Source organism: Protopterus annectens, chromosome 11.part0, assembly GCF_019279795.1.
Source record: "Protopterus annectens isolate FY-2018-M chromosome 11.part0, PAN1.0, whole genome shotgun sequence".
NCBI lineage: Eukaryota > Metazoa > Chordata > Ceratodontiformes > Protopteridae > Protopterus > Protopterus annectens.
The window spans coordinates 382,516,451-382,538,672 of NC_056745.1; the positions used below are offsets into that span (position 1 = coordinate 382,516,451).

Genomic DNA, 22,222 nt, shown 5'->3' on the forward strand with positions numbered 1-22,222 from the left:
GACACGGGCATGAATAATTTACATAGACAAAGGTTTAAAAAACAGAAAAGAAGGATCTTGTTTACTAACACCAAGTAATATTAGCATAGACAACAACAGGTGAGCAGGTGGTGTAATGTATATTGTTGTCTACGCACGCATGGACAGGGCACATTGTCCCTGATCACAGGCTTGCCCATGCAAGTGCAAACAGCCACATATGGCCATACTGGTAACTGTAGACACATAGCTAGGATAATAACAGTTATCTCACTGCTAGGATACTAGATGCAAATAACAGTATGAAGCAATATCACTCTGCAGGCCAGAGATGCTGTTCAACACAAGCCTAGTTTGTGTAATCCACAAGTAGTTTTCCTAGCATTAACACACATGATAAGTCCTGTGATCTACAGTGTGTAAGACTAGACAGGTAGGGGGTACTAATCTCACTGCAGACCACTTGGTGCATGTGTGTGTGTCCCCTATCAGCACCTGAGGAACCCTTATTGGTTATCAAACTGCAATGCAATGGTCATGCATATTTTGGTCCTATAAGTTGCTGCTGGTTTCCAAACTGCCTTCTTCTACAAGGCCTGATGATGTCATTGACCTTAAGACTACCAGCTGCCATTACAGCATCTGACTTAAACCATGGTGCAAGAGATAAATGCTATGATCTGTAGTGTGTAAGACTAGATAGGTAGGGGTTCTATTCTCACTGCTGGCCACTTGGTGTGTGTGTGTGTGTGTGTGTGTGTGTGTGTGTGTGTGTGTGTGTACCCCTTGCCGAGAAACTCTTGTTGGCTCTTAAACTGCAATGGTTAGGGACATTTTGGTCCCATAAGTTGCTGCTGACTTCCAAACTGCCTTCTTCTATAAGGCCTGATAATGTCATCTATCTTAAGACTACCACCTGCCATTGTAGTATCTGACTTAAGCCATGGTGCATGCGATAAGTACTATGATCTGTAGTGTGTAAGACAAGATAGGTAGGGGGTCCTAATCTCACTGCAGGTCACTTGGTGTGTGTACGTCCATATGGCATAAATACGATCACCTCAGTAACTAACAAAGAGGTAGAGTTTTGCAGAATTTTAGTTATAGCAGGTGATGTGGCCCTCCAAATGCCTGACCACAACTGGGCCTGTTGATGTCATCAAGCATAATATATCCTAAAAAAAACTAGAGTACCATCAGATATGAAGTGTGTTGCATGCATCATGTACTGTGATTTGCACTGTGTACAGTTACATAAGTATGTGCTGTAATTTACATACAGACAACTTGCTCTATGTATATGCTGTGCCATGTCCTGTAAGCAGTAATCAGAAGTGGTGCTATACTCAATGTAGCCATGTTTGTGTGTGTGTCTGTTAGGGCAATTTACATCAGCTTATGGAACCATAGGATATTTGAACCTCACTAACATAATGGCCATACAGCCATCACAATCACAGACAACTCCATACCCTTATTTACATGATCAGCACATATTGCCCCAGTCCAAGAGGGGTACAGGCAGAAGCCCTGTGGTGAAATAATGGTTGCACAGCCAGTCATACAGATGGCATGTGCTGTGGTGCACTGAGGTGCTCTGCTTGCCATTAGCCAGGGTTCTGTTTCAAAGGTGGGTTAAAGTCTGCTAGACAAATTTATCTCAACAGCAAGTATTATTAACATCACATACCAGGTTAATGTCTTTATAGTGATTAATCCATGTACTATGCCACTTACAGATATGCAGCATTTACAATCAAGCGCGGTCACACATTGCTCTGTATGCAAGGCAGAGATCACCTCTGAGTAGTCTATATGCCACTGGCTACAATGACACTCATTTCAGATGATTCCCATTGAACACCTGCTGAACACATGAAGCTCCCTTGTGAGGGACCATACTGTTGTGTGCAAGTGCCAGTGCTGCTTGGAAAGGTCGATTACCAAATGGCCATTGCACTCAGATATTGGCATGCTGAGGGAAAAGTACATGGAGGTTTTAAGTATGTCAGTTATGGGTAATTATGCCCTCAGCTATGACACATAATTCCCATCATACCACTGGAGAGACATGGTGATCTTAGGCACATTAGGTGTACACCTGTGTGGCCAGGTCTGTATGCCCAGTTCTTTCACCCCGAGTATGTACATCACATGTTGCGACTGATGTGCTACTCACCAGGTACATAAGTGTTAGTGATGGAAACTATACTACATATATATATGCATGTAATTTATGCCCATTACTATACCAATAGGCATTTTTCAGCACTACCCTCTTGTAGGATACTGAAATAACTCACAGACTCCATGAGTGCTCACACTTTGCAGGCATCAGCCGACATTGTTAGCTATAGACAGTCAGTATTTATTTGTATTGTGGTTAAATGGATTCCAAGCAGTAGAGGACATAAGACTCAGCCTGTTGAGCACTGCTGCTTACAGATCAGCTACTGGAGGTGGATGCCCCAATGGTTAGTATGTGTACCATCAGTGGTCCACTAAGTGACCCCTACAATGATTGTACCTTGGATGCCTAAGTGGGTGCTTTATAAATGGCTTGGCTCAGTCCAAGGGGTTGAATGCCCTGATGTCCCCTCACCCAGGTCCTTGGTGACTGCCTCAGATATGTTCACCACATTTAACAGTCATGATCCCCTTGTCAGACAACCAAACTGTGCACAGTCAACTGTGTGTAGATCACATATATGTGTGCTGATCAACTCCATGATGATTGTCACTACGGCTATACAGATATGGATACTCAGTCAAAGAGGTCTATAGTTCAGGTGGTCAGTGCATGCACCATCTCTGTGCAAGGTATAACAGTTGCCGTTGTACAGTCAGCTGGGGTCCAGCCAGTGGTTTCAGTATGACTGCACGCTGTTCTCAATGGTGTTAGTAATCCATGACACATCCCATGTAGGATGCAGCCTGTGATCTTAGCATGTCCAATAGATGCTGTGTATCCTCCATAGAGAGGCCATGTATGACCTGCGCTGTAGATATGGAAGTTATTAGAAAGGTTGTAGGAATGTCATGTGTCACATGTGGTGGGGACAGGATAGTCAAGTTGATGAAGAACATGAGGGACTACAGGTTTTCTATGGGTACAGACCCATTCTATGTGGTATCATTAAGTATGAGTTCACCAATAATCTGGACCTGTCCTTTGATGTTACACTTGTATCTACACTGTACATTGTGGACACTGTACATTGTGGTTTTGCTTTGTGTGGGTGGCTAATTTTGTCACTTACTGTGTCTACACTACATCACAACAATACTATGTGGTTGTTGTAGCTTAGGAGGTTGTGTAACCATTTTGGGGGGCACCCTCACCCCAACTGTCACACAACAATGTCTCCCTCCTATTGTACAGCCTGATAATGGCAGTTGTCCACCGGGCAGGTCTGCTGTGCCATGATGAGACTTTGTTCCTCCTGTCAGGTACAGATGTTGTAATGCTGCTGCCATAATGCATGGGTGTACAGTTCTACATACTTTCCATCCCATCACAGGGGGGAGGTACAGTCAAGCTATGTAAATTACCCCACAGGAGAAAATAAATGGCTTTGTTGAAATATATGTCTGTATTGTCTACAAGGGGGGGGGTAGTGCTGGTAGTTTTAATGACACTGATCTGTGGTAAGATCTCATCAGGGAGGACTTCATATTGGGGGGCTGCAGTGGTCACCCATATTGGTAAACACATGATGCAATATGTTGGATCCCCTTGAGGGGATGTCACAGCACTACTCCAAGACATTGTGGTTAAGAACGTAGACAAACCTTTGAGCAAGTGAGCTCTGGAATGACTAAGCAACACAGCTGGTAGTCACTTTATGCCACCCTACAACATGAGGTAATGATATATCTTGATAGACACATGTACATACAAATATGCACAATGGGTGTCTGGATACATGGACCTGCTCCTGTAGCCAACTATTGCTTGATTATGTGCCCTTCCAGTACTGAATGGCACCTGCATTGTCTCTGGAAAAATCACAGTGTTTCACAAAATCTGTATGTGCATCTATCCTTAATGAGTATGTATACACCACCTGCATTACCTTGAACACTGTCATTTTAAGATGTGAAGATATGGATGGACATGTAGTCTGGTAAGGCTGTGGTGCTGTCCACAGCCTTTAAACAGATTTTCTTGACTGCACATATGTCTGCATAATCCAAGGTGGGAACACATTCCACAGAGTGGGGCTCAGTGTTGTTATACCCACCGTGTAGCAGCATAACCATGATGTTGTATAAAGATGGTGTTCTTACTGCCAACTATTCCCTGAAAAGTGCATCTAAGATGCATTGTGGGGGTGTCAGTAGCTGTGGCCATTACTCCAAATCTCAGGGGTGAGAAATCAGCACCATCACTGGTGAAGCACTGATGTCTGTTGAGCAAGGCATCCCAGGCAGACATGTAGTAGATCCCCTGACAACAACACCACACACTAAGGCAATTATTAACTTCCATCAATTTCCGTGTGTATGGAGCCATCATCCCAGGTGAGTGTCAACTGCAGCCAAAAGGTACACGTATATCTGTGAGAGACACAGACTGGCTAAGCACAGTCATGTGTCTGCATACAGGGCAGTTATGTATGTCCCTAGTCATATACACCTGCAGGAACTATGATGTCAATATTATGTTAACAGATATCCTTTGATTTGTGGCAGTGTGTGGTAAGGCCTATTATGTCAACCCACAGACAGCTATCTGTGATCTGTCCCATATGTAGCCACTTGACACAGACATCAATGTGTCTGACAATGTAATCACCTCTGACTAAGAGGTGTGATTATGTGTTTTGCCTCAGGTGTTTGACTGGTGAGAGAGTGGTGCATGCAGTATTATGTGTACTGTGCACTCCAGAGGCAGGATGTGCTGAGGTGCCTGTTTGGCAATGTGTTTGGTAAGGAGCTGCACACATGTAGGTGTGTGTGATGTGAGTGTAGGTGGTGCAGGATGTGAGCTGTGCATGTTGGCATAATGCTCATTGCCATATGTAATGACTGCTGTTGGAGACACCATGGCAGCAAGGTTTGAAATGGAGTCACATCTGTCACATGTTGTGTTTATGTGTCATTGGAGTAGAGGGGTGGGGATATTCCCAACACATCAGCAGCAGGTCCTGCAAAGGTAGGGTCATGCTTCCACACCCTTGGGGTTGACAGCCTGATATACAATGCTTGTAGGCATACCTTGCAGTGAAGATGTGGATGTCCATGCATGCATAGAGGACTTGTTCAACTTTGCTGACATTACGTTGGCCTCACAAGCGTGCAATGCCTGTAAAGCAACTAGACAGGACACTGATTGTTGTGTGACATGATGTGGGAACACAAACATGTGTGTCAGGTACATAACTGTACAGTATGATATGCCTAGGACATGTGGCAGGTGGACACACATTGGCCACAGGTGGCAGTCCACTGCAATAGGCCTCACAGCTATGTCATGCAGATATGCACCAGTAATCTGTTGAAGGGCAGAATGCATGAAGTGCTGTGAAAGTGCCACCTACTATGGCTCACCGCCAGTGTGCTGATTGTTACAGCAAGACTGAACATCTATGTCAATATTCATTGTACATTATATTGTGGCTCTACAGCAGTGCTACTAATCCTCCTGTTGTTAGTTCCCTAGTGACATACCCCCAACCCTGGAACAGACAGCATAACACATGCAAAAGCCAACTGATTGCCCAGGTTGCTAATCAAGGCATCTACTTGAAAAAGGGTATGTGAAGCTTACAGAGCCTTTCATGATGTGGGACAGCTATGTGGATGAACAAACAAGCTGTGTCCTACTTGTCATCATGGGCTTCATAGTAACATTTTGCATGTGATGACAGAAAACGTATCGGAGCATGGTATTCTATGTGAGAGTGGTGTCAGTGAGACCAGCATTAGTAGTTGTCAAGCACGGGCAACTCAGTGGACTCCTCTGCTTTCCACAGTCTTCACAAGGTAATTGTGTCCTTCCAGTGCACACTGCTTGGGTAATGTCCAACTGCAGAATATGTGTGTAAAACCCCCACCTTACCTTCAAAGGGTATACAAATTACACTTCCCTCACATATTTGTCTGTGCTCTGTACACACACCTTGGATGACTCTCTTCTTTGAACATGCTGGAAGCAACTGCAACACTTAGCTGCACAAAGGACAACTAGCATGTAGTTCCAAGTAGTGTCCCCAGATCCCTGAGTCATGTGACATGAAATGCCATGAAAGGAGTTAGCATGGATACGAGCAGTAACACTGTCATACACCTACTGACACTGGACCACACACTGTTTGTTATGCTCAAGGCCAAATCATGACTAATGGCTATAACTGGTGGACCCCATTGAGTGTTACACTATGCAATGGATGATGGGAATATTGCTTACTCTAACTACCATGGCCTAATAAGGTGTTTGACAATATTAGGCTAGCAGGCCTTGCTGGAAACTGTGTAGGTTATCTACCAAGTGTTATGTCAGCTGGTGGGTAGGCAAGTGTCTGATAGTCATAATCTGAGAAGATAGCATTGGGAGACCTACTCTACAATAAAGCCAGTCACCAATGGATTTCTCCAGACATCATTGCTAGTGTACCCCTTCTAGCCATTCCCTCTCTGCACTCACAGCCACTGTCAGTGCACTCTGTCTGGCTATATTAGCAGGTGATTGCATATCAAGGTCTGTTACTGAATCCCACACAGGACCAACAGTTAACCAGGATGGCCTGTTACAGACATTCAATTGCTGTCTGAGCCAATGACATTAACTAAATGCCAGTGACTGCGCAATACCATCCTTTGGAAAGTCATACACCCCTGGGAAATATAGTAGTGTCTGCACACCACACACAGTTGAGCCATTACTCATGGACATATGGACACAGGGAGAAATGTAGCCTTTGACATTCAGTGGTCAGTCAGATGTGGGGATGTATTCAATGTTGCAAAACCTACACGTTATGTTACTACACAGGCATATCTGACAACTGTAGCAGCCACACAGGATTCATAGTACCACAATACACATTGCAGATAACATGTCCTATGGAGTCCATGTCAAGACTGTACAGGTGTAGTCTGTCTCATAAATGCTTTGTAGGGGATGTGTATGTCTGCCATACAGGGAGGTGTCATATTCCACTGTGTACCTCCCTCACATCCATGACAGGACTAACACATGTCTTATCTGACCTACACACCTACACCATCACTGTGGTATAAATACTACATGTTGGAGAGACAGGTATGTCACACAGACAGTACACCCTATATGTAACAGGCCCTCCATGCATGTGAAGCACATATTTGCTGTGACACACATCATGTTCAGGTTACACCATGGGATGAGAACATGGCAATCATAGCTGTTGTTGGACAAATGTCTGTACTGGACACATGAAATTTGTAGATGGGTCATCCCCAGCACCACAGCTTGTAGATCTGTTAGCCTCCAAAACCCTGGTGACACTTATAAAGAGTATCAGACCTTTTCACAGATTAGAGATGCATGAGTACGCTGAATGAGGTCATTGTACACACATATGGACTTATGGAGCCATACACCTATAGTGCTGTACCTTGTGGAGGACATATTTCTTCTGTGCTGACATTCTATCCTGTGCTGTGATGCCTATGGCTATCTTGCTGCTGTGTGTCCACAGGTGTCCCCAACAGAATCCTAAAACATAAACATAAACATAAACAGGTCCACCTTTCATTGTGTAAGTAAACAGCCATTACAACATCATACAAAATAAGGTACACAACATTATGTGACTTACTCATTAGAAATGTCAGCATACAGTATGTGTCAGTAACCACTACAAGTGACATGGCTAAACAATGCATTGCACAAGTACATGTTAATTTATATAGTCACCCTGTGCATCAGACACATAACTTCATTTCCCTGCATCAATGATGAGGATGACAGGGAATTGGCACAGGTATCATCACTTGCACAGGTTGTTGTGTAAGGGTGCAGGAGGCCTAGGCTGACCCAAATGGCTGACAGCATATGTGTGTGAGTCAGGAAGGGAAACAGGCAAGATGGACTATGGAATTGTGCCATGTGTGTCTGTAATTGACCTGCATTTGACAGTAGTGTGTGAAAGTGTGCATGTACACAGTCAAGCTGAGTGCAAGCCCTACATGTGTGTATGTTGGACAGCTTTGAACTGTACATGGTACTGCTGACAGTTCACCTTCTCTGGGCCTGAAAATGGGAACTGGCTCTGCCAGGAGTTGCACTAGCATGTCTATGCCCAAGGTCAGAAGTGGTGCTAGTACCTGACGGTGACTACTGTCTACTGGTACTGTGTCCTCCACGTGAATGCCAAGGATCACAATCCCATGGCCAGCCATGTCTTGGTGTGGACAGCACACTACCCTCTGTAGCACAAGATGTACTGCCAATACAGAAGCATGACTGTGCATGGCCACGTGGACTCTCAGTAGATGGGGTTGCTGACCTACGTCCATGAGGCTGACACTCAACTTCAACCACATGTTCCAGCACAGACAATGTGTGTGTTCCCAGAGAGACAATGTCTTGGCCCATCTTCTATTCACTGCATCAGTGAACCAATTCGGGAGTCACCAATGTGGTGGAGGCAGTCACGAATGTCGGACTGTGCTGCATCCATAACTCTGAGCATACATCTAGAGTTCCTTTCAGAACTTGCCTGTGCCTCCATGATGGCTGGAAACATATGCAAAGTGAACCATGATGTGACATGTGCAACAGGTGGTGGAAAGACAGCAGGCCTCCTATGAGCACCCCTATCATTGCATCTGTGTGGAACCTCACCAGCTCTCTGGCTATGACCAGTGTCTACACTCATTGGAGCCATAGCTGCCACACTTTCCTGTTCAATGTCCCCACCCTCTGACTGTCCAATATCTGTGGCCTCTGGAGACTGGGAGTAAGCATACTGGCTGTGTGCTGTGACAATGAGGGCAGAAGAGTGATGTTAACCTCTGGGACATATTCAGTCCCTGAAACCCCCACCTGTGCCTCACTGTGGCCACCACCATCATCAGAGTCTGAAGAGACACTGACATCAGGTTGTGTAGGGGACAGAGACCAATCCCCCTGGTCACCTGTGATAAGAGAGGAAAAAGCAGTACATTAATACCTACACTATAATGCTCTGCAGTAATATGTTGCAATAAATGTACAGCTCTCTACACTGTTGGCACTATTACAGATCTGTTGAAATCCCAACCTCATATAGTAGGACAAGAAGATATTACTATTCCTACAGTCAGCTGTAGTTACTTGTAAATAAAAGCTCTTTACACAGAAGTCTCATCAGCAAAAATGAGGTACACTGCTGACATTTGTGAAGATTCTGCACACTTGACACAGATGGTAATCTGCAATGTTCTGACAATACTGTCACATCTATCAGTGTGGTGACATCTACAAGGCATACATATGACTGTAACTTGTACAGTCATAAAATATCTGTGCAGTTGGCAATCATGCCGACAGTACAGCACTCCAGGCAGCATCCTTGGGATGACACTTTAAAAATTGCATTGCTGTAAACCTACATCTACAAAAAAAACAAGGTCATGCTTACCAGGGGCAGGACTATGGCCTTGTGAAATACCTGACAGACCTGTGAAAAGTAGAGGGAGAGGTAATGTCTGTACTACTGCATGTTGCACCACAACAAGGTAATACATCCATATATCTCACATTTACATTAGCTACTATGTCAATTATTATATCGGTCAACATCTGAGGAAGAGAAGCCAACTGCAGTTAACCCCCCCCCCAAAGAACACAGACCTGGCATCCACATAAGAGTATGTATGCCCTAACACATTGAATGCTACAATATTGCAATGATGATCAAACTAAGCTTACCTGCATGTTCCTCTGTCATGGAAACTGTGGCACCCACATCCATGATGTATGGTGTGATGGATGCCTGGGAGCTGTTGTGTGTCCCTAGGTTCACCAGGAACTCCTTAGAGGCTGAGAGTGGTTGTTCTGCTGCAGGGCCTCCATCAGTGATCCCATGATCCCTGGCTACATCGGCTGCTCTTCTGCAAGCAGTGCTGATCATGTCAGTTATATGGTGTCAAACCTGCTCGTATATCCTGCTCTGATGACCTGTAACATTCACATCACTGACAAGGTCAGCACACAATACTGCCAGCTGTTCCCTGCTTTGCCTTCCCTGGACAGTAGGAGTTCATGGAGTTACCAGCCGCCTTCAAGTATAATCTTATTCTACGCATCCGTGAAAAGTGCACAGCATATTGGGAACATGTGTCTTGATGGACAACAGAATGGGACACATGTCAGGATCACATACATGCAAGTACACTATGTAGAGATACAGCAAGAACAGAATGGCTGGCAGTATCCACTGCTTGATCACACATGTCACATTACACAGTGTGCAAACATACTAAGTGTGTGGATACAACTAACATATTAGCGATAGTCAGCTATTCTCGTGTATGCAATGACAGATACTGCTGTATAATCATCCACCTAACACTGAAGTCTATTGAAGTGTGTTCCCTAGGGGCAACCCCCTGATAATATGTCAAAAACGACAGTGAAAAACAAATAGCAGTGTGCTATTACAACATCTATAAAGGACAGTCCCAAGAGACCAGTGTGCCACATTGACAAAAAGCATTCCACCCTTGATGTATTGTACGTCCTCTGTAGGTGTAAAAAATCTGGATATCAATGACATGTCATTCTCACAGTACTAAGAAAGGCTTAATGCTGTAACCCCTATTCCTTGTAAGTATATTCACACATCTGCATCCTGTTGTAAACAAAAAGGTTACATACTCTTCTATTGATATGTGATGATATTTAAGTTTTTGCAAATGTATGTTCTGTGTGCAGAAAGTCTCATACAGAATGGTTCACCATAGCCAGCATGTTTGCCTTTTAACATGCTTCTCATAAGCAGTTGATTGCCTCTTAACCAATCTGTGGTTCTGAAATGCTAATTACTGGCAACATACCTGATTTGCACTATCATCAGCCAATGACATGCAACCACTGTACAAGATATAAGGCCTCCGTGTAGATTACAAGCTCTTTCTGATATGTTGTGCTGGACATTACTGGGGTGAAGAGACTACATCATCAGAGAGGGTAGGTCTGTAGAAGCTACTGTTACATATATATGTGTGTGGTACAGGCTGCAGCTGCTGCTGTAGGTAATAGGCCTGAGCAGAGAGAATGTACGTTTGGAGGACAACAAGCTGTAGGTGTAACTGTAGCAGCCTTCTAGTAGAAGCAGAGCCAGAGTGAAGGTAGCCATTCCACTCCAGTTAAGGAACAGGCTTAAGGTAAGTATGTTAGGCAATGGTATCATTAACAGGGTACTAGGCTACATGTCTTTTGTGTCCTTGAGCAACATAAGGGATAAATATAACATTATATCCACCATTTGGGCAACTGTCAGGCCATGTGTTACAATCTGGTACTCATTTGAAATGTGTATGCTGGCAGTCCTTGTTGCTCCGGTTTCCTCCCACATCCCAAAGACATGCTGTAGATGGATTGGATACTCTAAATTGGCCCTAGGTGTGTGTGTGTGTGTGTGTGTGTGTGTGTGTGTGTGTGTGTGTGTGTGTGTGTGTGTGTGCGTGTGTGTGTGTGTGTGTGTGCGTGTGTGCGTGTGTGCGTGTGCCTTCTGTGGAAGGTTGGACACTGGGCTGGCAACTCAACACCGTAAAACTCCACTGCCACTCATGAGCGGACAGGTATGTATGGGACAATATTTATAGATTTTTTGGGACAGGTGCTCATTTTTTCTTTTTAAGGTGAGAGTGGAATATTAGGGAAGGGACTTAGCTACATGTGAAGGAGTTAAGTTAGGTAGGTGAGGAAGCTTTTGCAGACAGACAAGACAGACAAGACAGCAGAAAGGAGTGGTGTATGACACAAGGTGGGTAAACACCTTGGATGGGGAGGGTATTGTGGAATCTCAGTCCAATGTGCCTCCACAACGTAGAAGTGTGACTCACATCCCCACCCATGGGACTGTTGACACTCCTCCCTCACTTTCCCGAGGGTTGTAGGGGTGAAGGCTGGGCTCCAGGGTTAGCCTGGCCCACCAGAGTGGCCAGCATGCTCTCAATCTGATGCAGGTTTCATCCAAACCCATGGTAGATGATCCTGTGCATCAAATCCAGCAGTTCATCATGGGTGACAGCTCTCCCTCCACTACCGCTCCCAGTGGGGGGGCCTGTCCCCATCACATGGGGTGATACTACCTGACACCACAGGTAGTGCAGGGGCAGCAGAGGGGCCACAACCAGGCTGGGTTCCGGTCACTCTAGGACCCGGTGCCACAGCAGGAGGAGGCAAGGTAGGTGGATTATAAGGAACCAGCTGACCTTGATGAGCTGTAGTAATGTAGTTGTAACAATATAATAAAGTTAGTATTAACCAAACCAATGTTAGTATTAATAGAATGCAACAGAATATTTATTAATCCAAATACATATTAAGGCATATTATGTGTAACACAAAGTAACATAACAGTAAGTATGTTAACAGCAAACCACTATGAATTAAACCATAAGGCCAGTAAAACAGTTAGTATAATAAGATATGTTTATATGAAATAATAATAATAATAAATAACAATAATAAATTAAATAAGATAAGAGGTGGGGGAGAGAAAGGAAAACATACCATTAGTTTACCTCACAGGTACTATTATTACACAGAGTACAACTACATACTTCTACAGATGTGCAGTGTCAGTTGTGAGTACAGTGACTACAATTTTTCTATAGCTGATGTAGCACATACATACCTCTCAAGTTGTTAGCATGGGACAGTATGGGCCAAGCAGTAACAAATACAGGTATACAACTACACAGAACAGTTACACATAATTTAGACTTACATAACTATTAAGGTGTTATGTAACTGGATTTGAAAATATATAGCATTCCAGGTAATCAATTATATGGTAATCATGGAACAGACAGCTGTAATTACATTATGAAAAATCATGACAGTTGAGAGGCATGTTCATGTAAATTAAGTAAACTAGACATGTGTCATGCTTTAGTTGGCAGGTATGGGAGTAGAACCCAATAACTGTGACTGCAGGGGACATCTGAAAATGATGTAGCAATTGACTGCAGCAATTTAGAACAGACATGCAATGACTACAGCCCTATTGCAAATATTAAGACAGATTTATTTAGGAACCTACAATGCTGCTTAACACTTTATTGTTATTGCTGATGATTCTCTGTGAAATCTACACACAATATCTGCTCATAAAGTGTGCTATCTCAGCAATATACCTTTTGTCCCTGGAGTGGAAGAAAAATGTGAGCATTATGTGACTGCAATTGGCCTGGAGACAACATTGAACCATACTATGAGATGAGAAAAACATTTTACAGGATATTCCCTTTGCATTGTGGGGCTATTACAGTTTTACACTTAACTGCAGTGACAGTAGAACACATATGCAATGAACACAGCCATGTTGCATATATTAAGACAGGTTTATTTAGGAAACCACAATGCTGCTTAACACTTTATTGGCACTTTTTGTTCCTGGAGGGGAAGAAAATGAGAGCATTATGTGACTGAAATTGGCCTGGAGACAGCCTTAAACTGTACAATGAGTTGATCAATACATACGTCAGGACATTAGTTTTGCATTCTACAGCTATTACAGTTGTACACTTGACTGCAGCAACCTTACCATAGACATGGAATGCATACAGCTCTAGTGCAATTATGTTATGACACCACAATCCTGCTTTACACCTTTTTGCTTACTGTTATTAATATTGTTTATTGTTTATTGCAATACAGTTGTTATTGTTCATTTATTGCACTACAGTTCTAATTGCCCATTTATTGCACTACAGTTTTTATTGTTTATTCTTTATTGCAGTACATTTTTTTATTCTTTATTGCTTATTGCACTACAGGTAGCATAATATATCCATACTTACCACACTCACGGTGCAACCTGACCAGGCCCCTCGGCATGGGACTGAATATTGGAAGTCTTCTCAACTACAGCTGTTGGGAGAGAAACACACCATCATGCATACTGGTTTTGCATACATTCAGCTTGCATTTTGGTAAAACAGTGGAAAAAATACTTACATATTTGTAGGGCATGCCCAGCCCTAGCCTCTTGGACCCAGGTGTCCAATGTTCCCCTCTTTCTCTGTTTCTGGTCGTCAGAGTGGTGACGACACTGCTCACTAGTGCGAGGGATACCAGTAGCACTGATAAGATCCTTGGCCAACCAATCCCAGGCCTCAGCCTTACACTCTGACATCTGGTAGCCACCCTGCAGCAGCCTAGGTTCATAATTGCATATGAGGAGCCCAAACAAAAACCCTGAACACCCCATCTCTGCACCCAAAAGAGTGCACCCTCTCCAACACCACCTAGCATATCAGCAGGTAAGCAGACTCTAACAAATGGTGTAGAATCCCATCCTACTGGCCTTAATATAGGCCATTTTTCCAGCCTTACATGTCATTTAGCAGCATTCAAAAAAGTGCTTTGGTGCTTAGCTCATGCAAACCAGCTAAGAGAAGCTGAGCAGCATGAAAACTCACAGAACCATGGTTTTAGTGAAGCTTAACAATGCACAAACAATAACAGCCATTAGCAATGTTTAAGCAGTGCTTAGCACCACACAGGTCTCCAAAATGTAAAAATATTGATTTTAATTTAAAGACATTTTATGTTGCATTCAACAAATAATATGTGTGCTAGGGACTCGACACTAGGACCTACAAAACTTTATATAGTCACTCTACCCATTTAGCTACTTGGATAGTATATAAAGTAGTATACCTTCACATACACTACTAAGCAATCATGGCACGCCATACAAATGAGCTTAAACGGGTGTAAACGCCAGAAATAAATAATTACATCCAGTTTCTATTTTTAGATGTCTGGTAGGTATCAGCTGTCTATGTGTAAGAATGACTTGGCATTGCTGTGCTCCACACAGCATAAACAACCATAAAAAAGCAAATCAAAACAAAACAAAAAAAACATAGCACTTTATACATTCAATACACAAACTATCCACAGCACATTTCACCAGTAGTATGGAACATTACAGGGAGCCTCACCATGCACATAACATATGACCAGCCTCTACACATCTGCCTACATGGATTCAATATCCCTGTTACTATGCTCTCTCTCATCAGCGTGCTATGATTAATATGCATAGCGAGCTGCGGAGGGGAAACCGTGGCCGTGTACATGGGTACATTGTGTGTAAGCTCTACATAGAGCCTACACAGATTTTATTAAATTCTGTGAATAATCTAAGTATCAATGACATCTGGACAAAGCATACGCCATTTAGTGACAAGGGTCTGGCAGAAAAAAATATTTATTTCTCTTAAGGAATGTATCTGTTTTTTTATATCAAAAAATGCTAAATAAAGTGAATAGATCACCAAGAAAGCTTTACAGAAGATTGTCCAAAACTTTTTCCTAGCCTAGTATCTTCTAGTATTTCAAGACCAATATCCCACAACCTTTTTATTTTCTTTCTGTATAAAAACGAGGAATTCTATAAACGGTTAGGAATAATGCAATAATAGAACAGAAAGTATATTATAACAGAACTCCTGTATATAAACTTGGTGGTGATAACATGGCAATTTAAATAGTCATTTCTTTTTTATAAGATCATTGTGACATTAATGAAATTATTATCCACTCTCCAGGTATTATTTAAATCTAGGGTAAAGGTACTTACCATTATTCTGAATATGTGACCAAGAAAGGAAAAAGTACTTAAGGTATTTATATCTTATATAGTTCTTGAGTAGCTAAATATATTACAGAAACTTTCAATATAGTTGATAATAACACAACTACAACTGTTTGAACAGTGCACATGACTCTTTAGAAATTTAAATATCTGCATGACTAGGAGGGATCAAAATAAAATGTTAATGATTTTTTAAACAATGGTGGGAATTCAGTAAAGCTTAAACAAAAATAAAAACAAGGTAGAGTCCCTCCAAGGCAGAATAACGAACTCCAAGTAAAAACAAATACTGTTTAATAGGTGAGCACTTTCATGGTTAACAACTGCTTCATCAGCATCATTTAACAAGCAACAAGAAAAGTTAAATGTATTGAAACAAGCACATATACCTTCTGCAGCAGCAGCAGTAGTCAGACTTATCATATCGCACTACCTGAAGAACTTGCACAGCTGAATTTCACCTGCAGTTGGTAAGAAGTACACAAGCAACAAATAAAGTTAAATCGATGTAAGGTAATATGCAAATAACTTAATTTGTTAAGTCTAGTGTGCATTGTTTTGTAGTGTTGAATCTGCTGGAAGGCTATCCCCACTTCCACTCATTCACCCACACACATAGGCCTTTTTACTGCTGAAGGTGAAGCTACATTAACACTTCAGCATATTTCACCCTTATCAGTGTAACATATCCCTGGAAAGGCATTGACAAACCCATAAATATACAATTAGATGCTGTGACTCGAGACAAGCATTTAGAGTTCAGACAACTTGTCTTTTGTATCCATGAACATCCTACCTCACTGATTGTTTATGGTGGTAAACCATCTGGGGGTTCTTCCCACTCCATTTGCTCTGCTCAGTCTGCTCCTCTGCCCTTCCCCCATATCCCACCCCCCAGCACCTCCACTCTTATCCTAAGAAATTAATTCCCCCCTCATTCCTATGATCCAGTTACATAAAACCCAACCTTGTCCACAACCACATTTCATGCACAACTTACTTTCTTTTATTTAGCCAAACATATCTGCTCTCCCTTACATCCATCCCCCTGAACTCACATGCCCACTACTGTACTTTTTTGCATCTTACTCTACTCTACCATCACAGTACAATCACCACCTCAAACTATTTTAAATTAGCTCCAGGCTTACCACCTTCTCTTCTACTATACTCACAAACTAGCATTGCACCATAATTTTACCACTGACCAATCACATCAACCCCACCCATCCTTATTATAAACTGCAAAGTAAAACACCTAACCACATTATCAAAGCCCACTCTGAAGTGAAAACATTCCAACCTTACCTTCAGCTGCACACATATCACATGATAATAATCTTTATTTACACCTGTACTACATTCAAACACACAAATTCCACTTTTACTATTTTTAAACCCACTATCACAGTTGACATGCTCCTCCTAACTTGCCTAGATGCTTTACTCTTAATTCTCAACCTCACTACAGCTATATCTTTGCATACCCCCACCCAGACACCAATAGACATCAACAACCTCCTCTAACCCTCTCCCCAATAAACAACACATCTTCTCACATATCTCCTCCCAGTTTTTCCCCTATATCCTCCCATTCTATTCAAGCCACAAACTGGCCTCCTCACCTCCTATGAAACCACACTTGACACCAGTACTCTCACCTAGGAATAAAAAACACTTCCCATGGTATGCATTCCTCATTACCTATCTACTCAAATGTGGAGACATACATTCTAACCCTGGCCCACACTCTAATCCTAACCACAAAAGTAATCCCAAAGACTTAAACATACATACACTTAGCCTTAGAAGTATATGTAATAAAATAGCCCCACTGAATGCCTGGATTGATCAAAATAAACCTGACATATTAGCCCTTACTGAAACATGGCTACATCCCAATGTAAAAGACTCAGAAATAATACCGCTAAACTTTGCAATAACCAGAAGAGATAGATCTAAAAAATGGGGAAGGGATAGCACTTCTATATCCCTCTACACTCAACATCACACCCTATACCAGTAATATACCCATATTTTCCAGTGCTGTGGTGCTAATCTCCTTTTTGAACCTTAATATATCAAAAATAATTTGCATAATAGCAATATATAACCCACCAGGTAATAATATACCAGTGTTGGAAAATATTTTATCCTGGACATCCCAAATAATAAACCTTGAAACAATAACCCTATGAGACATAAATATAGATTGGCAAACCATAGCTTCTGACTCCCCCACAAATAGTATAAATCTGTATGTTTTTTCTCAGTTTATCAATGCTCCAACAAGATACAGCAAATATCTTGCCTGCTAATCCATCTTAGACTAGATTCTAGTATCCCACCCTGCTAATTACCCCTCATCTGGTACACTGCCTAGCTCCCTAAGCGATCATCTACCAGCTTACTCCCTTAGAACAAACTCCCAACAACTAAGAGTACACACTATAAAATCAGTTAGGAACTCAATTAATTTTTGTCAGAATAAATTCAACAATCTCCTGCAGGAAATAGATTGGACACCCCTTAAACAACCCTTAATGATGCTGTACTGTACTTTAATAACACCTTCCTTCACATACTTAATACACTAGCTCCCATTCGTATGAAAAGTATCAAAAATAACTCAGCACCATGGCTCTCTAAGGAATGCAAACACCTGATGAAGCAAAGGGACCTATCCTGGTCAACCTGGAAACAAAACAAAAATAACAAAATCATGTTACTTTCAAAACACTACGTAAAAAGGGGCAAAACTAATCAACAGAGATAAGAAGTCATATTATTCCCAGCTTTAATTCCAGTATAAAATCAACCCCAGTAAATTTTGGCACTCCAAATCTTCGCTACTTAACCCTGGAAGAAATGGAGCGCACACCCTATCACCTGATACCCCTTCATCACAAATAGCCGAAAACTTTAACAAGCAGTTCATAAAATCAATTTCAGACCTACTAACTAGCACCCCTAATACCGACCCCCGCCCCAATCCTTCAACCTATTCAGACATCGACCCCAGGCCATCAACTACTTCTAACCCTGTCATTACTAACCCCCATACTCAACAAAATGCCATACAAACCCCATTCTCATTTCAGCCCGTACCCACTGACACCATTAAGAAACTGCTACAAAAACTAAACCCCTGCTCTACTTCAGCTGACAATCCCCCCCATACTACCTCAAACTGGCTGCTAACTCAGTTGCCTACCCAATCAGAATCCTTATAAATAGGTCTTTATCTGAATCAAAAGCACCTACCATATGGAAACAATCTCACAACACCCCAATCCACAAAGGAGGCAACTCTTTTGATCCATCCAATTTCCATCCTATATACATCTTGTAACCCATATCCAAAATTCTCAAGAGAGGTATCCTTCAGCAGGTAATGCAATATCTACTGCAAAACAATCTTTTAACCAAAACCCAACATGGCTTCTGACCTAGCCACAGCACAGCTACAGCCCTATTATCTTTTACAGACATTGTGAACAAGGCCAGGGATGCAGGATGCTATACAGCCTCAGTATTCCTTGATCTCTCCAAGGCCTTTGACACAGTGTCTCACCCATTACTTTTGAACATGCTGTCTAACCTAGGCTTTTCACATAAAATAGTAAAATTGTTTCAGAGCTACCTCAAGGATTATAAACAAGCAGTGAAATGATCCAACAAACTCTCACCCTTTCTCCACAACCCTACTGGACTCCCCCAAGGTTCCATCCTAGGACCCCTACTCTTCAACATTGCAACAAACAACCTTCACACTGCCTCTCACCCTGGGACCCTCATCCAATGTGCTGATTATTCCACCATAATCTGCACTGCTCAATCATTACCAGAACTACTCTCAAAAACTCAGCAGTTCTTTACAGCAGTTGAATCCTGGCTAAGAAATACCCAACTCTTTCTTAATCCAAAGAAGACAAAACTAGTACTCTTTCATCCCAAACACACGTCCCTTGTCACTGATCATTTCAACGTCCTTGCATCTGACAACACTGTCATAGAAATAGTGCAGGAAACCAAACATCTAGGTGCTAACATTGACAATAAACTTTCATTTGACCCCCATATACAGCAAAATATAAAGAAAACTAATCAAAAACTGGGACTCTTATATAGAAACAAACATTTTTTTACTGCAGCAACCAAAACTTCCCTTGCAAAAACATTTTTACTTCCCCCTCTTCTGTATGGTGCCCCTATCTTAACTAACTTACAAAATTCTAGCCTAAGCAAGTTGGAACAGTGCTATAACAAAGTTGCAAAGTTTGCCACAAACTCTAAATATCACACACACCACTGTAAACCACTCCTAGAGTTAAACTGCCTTGAACTACCCAACCAACTTGCCTTTATTCAGCTATCCACCTTGCACAACCTTATCTTCAACCCTACTGCCTGCCTTGCACTAGCCAATCTAGCTACACCTTACACACTAAATCGATCCCTACAATCAGAAGACAAAATTCTCTTAACTATATCAAAACCCACAAGAAAACCTGGTCATGCTCTGTATTCATACTCTGTCTCTATACATTGGAATTCACTACCTCTAGCTACCAGGTGTATTCCTGGTCTAGCCCATTTCAAAGCCTCTTTAAAAAATATTCTCAAAAATACATGGCTCTGCTCCTGCATAAAGTCTGCCTAATGCTCAGGTCTTTCTCTTTCCTCACATTTCAGTCCCTCACAGACTGCAAGATCCTGAGGCTCTTCTAACTCCTTCTCTGCTTCTATTCCATATCCTTAAGCTGCTGCTCAGGCTTTATTGCTTTTATTCTTCTTAACTCTCTCTCGCTATATGTCTGCATCACTAACCTTTTGGCTGCCATTTCTACATCATGTATGATGAGAGTGACTATTATCGTCTGTAATGTTTTAACTGTATAGAGCTGTTTAGATGTGTAGTAATATATTACAACATCTTGTAACAGTCTGTTCTTTCAACTTATTTTTTGTATAGTATTTCTAATGTAATCTTTATTGTATTGGATTATACTGTATTTGTATTGTACTGTATGTGGAAATTTTCTCCCCCAAGCCTCTGATGAAAATGGGTTCTGTAGACCCAGTCAGACCACCCTAGTAAACAAATGTCTAATAAATAAATAAAATAAATAAATCAGACAACACATTGACAAAATTCTAAAGCTCTTATACAGTACATTGACCAATAAGAAACTTCACTCGATTACCAAAATTCATTTAAGGCAAGAAAAAAATGTTAAAGTAAAGTATACATTTAAAATCAATGCTTCAATGGTCTCTGAGATAGAAATGGCTTAAGTGAGACCATATCATTGATACCAGGAAAAGAGTCAGTCTTAAAAAACACAATCAATTTTTGCTCACGTGCTTCCGTTCTATTCCTTATGTCCCCTCCTCTAGAGTCTTTTGTTATTATTTCTAGGACAAAATAATCTAAACTGATACTGTTCACCATTTAACTCAATATGCTTTGCCAGGGCACTAGTGCTTTTATTATTCCTAATATCCCCTATGTGTTCAAGTACCTGCTCTCTAAGTGAGCGGTTAGTTTTGCCCACATAGTAAGCACCACACAGAATACAAAAGGTATAAGACACTATATTCCTGGTGCTGCAGTCAGCATAGAAGGGGAAATCTACATAACAGCCATGTGTGGGGTGCAAAAACTAGATCCAGTGAAAATAAATCTGCAGACTCCACAGTGCCTGCATGGAAAAGTCCCTGCTCTCTGTGAGTCTATACCTGATTATTTTTATAACATAACTGTCTCTTGATTGACTCGATCTATCTGTTACTATCTCCCTAAGCTCATTATTCGCATAAAGGATATTCCAGTTTCTCTTAATAATGTTGCAAAATATATTCACATCACTAGAGAAAGTCAAAGGAAACCTAACCTTTCTCCCATTTACATGTTCCTGGGGGGGTCTGCACAGGAGTCAGGACGTCAGAAAAAAACAGTCTACCTCTTGTACCTCTCTCTTTAAGAGCAGACTGTATGCATTCATCAGTTTCTTTCTCCTTGTAGCCTCTATTCCAGAAGTACACCTTACGTTTGCTAAAAGCATCAGATAGCCCTTTGTTGTCATTATGAAGCATCATCATCCTAAGGAACTGCCCAGTATGGACATTTCTGTGGATGTGATGAGGGTGCATACTCTGTCTATGCAACAATGTATTTTTCCTAACTTCCTTTCCATAAAGACCCATTTTAAAAACACCCAAAACAGATCTATGGACTTTTAACATCCAAAAAACAAATCTCTCACATAGAATAAGCATATGAAAACTTCAAAAAAGTGGTAGTGTTATGTAGATAATCTATGAAAGTAAGGAAACTTCCTTCATCTCCTTCCCAAAGCAGAAAAACATTATCCACAAACTGCTTATACCAGATAATGGATGAGGTATTAGTAAAAAAAACATCTCTGTCT

At 41.7% G+C, this 22,222-nt stretch overlaps 1 pseudogene; it reads right to left on the reverse strand.

Annotated features, from left to right (window-relative positions):
- LOC122814942 overlaps positions 1 to 21,893 on the reverse strand; it is a 62,394-nt pseudogene extending 40,501 nt beyond the window's left edge.
- Between the last annotated feature and the right edge of the window lie 329 nt (positions 21,894 to 22,222).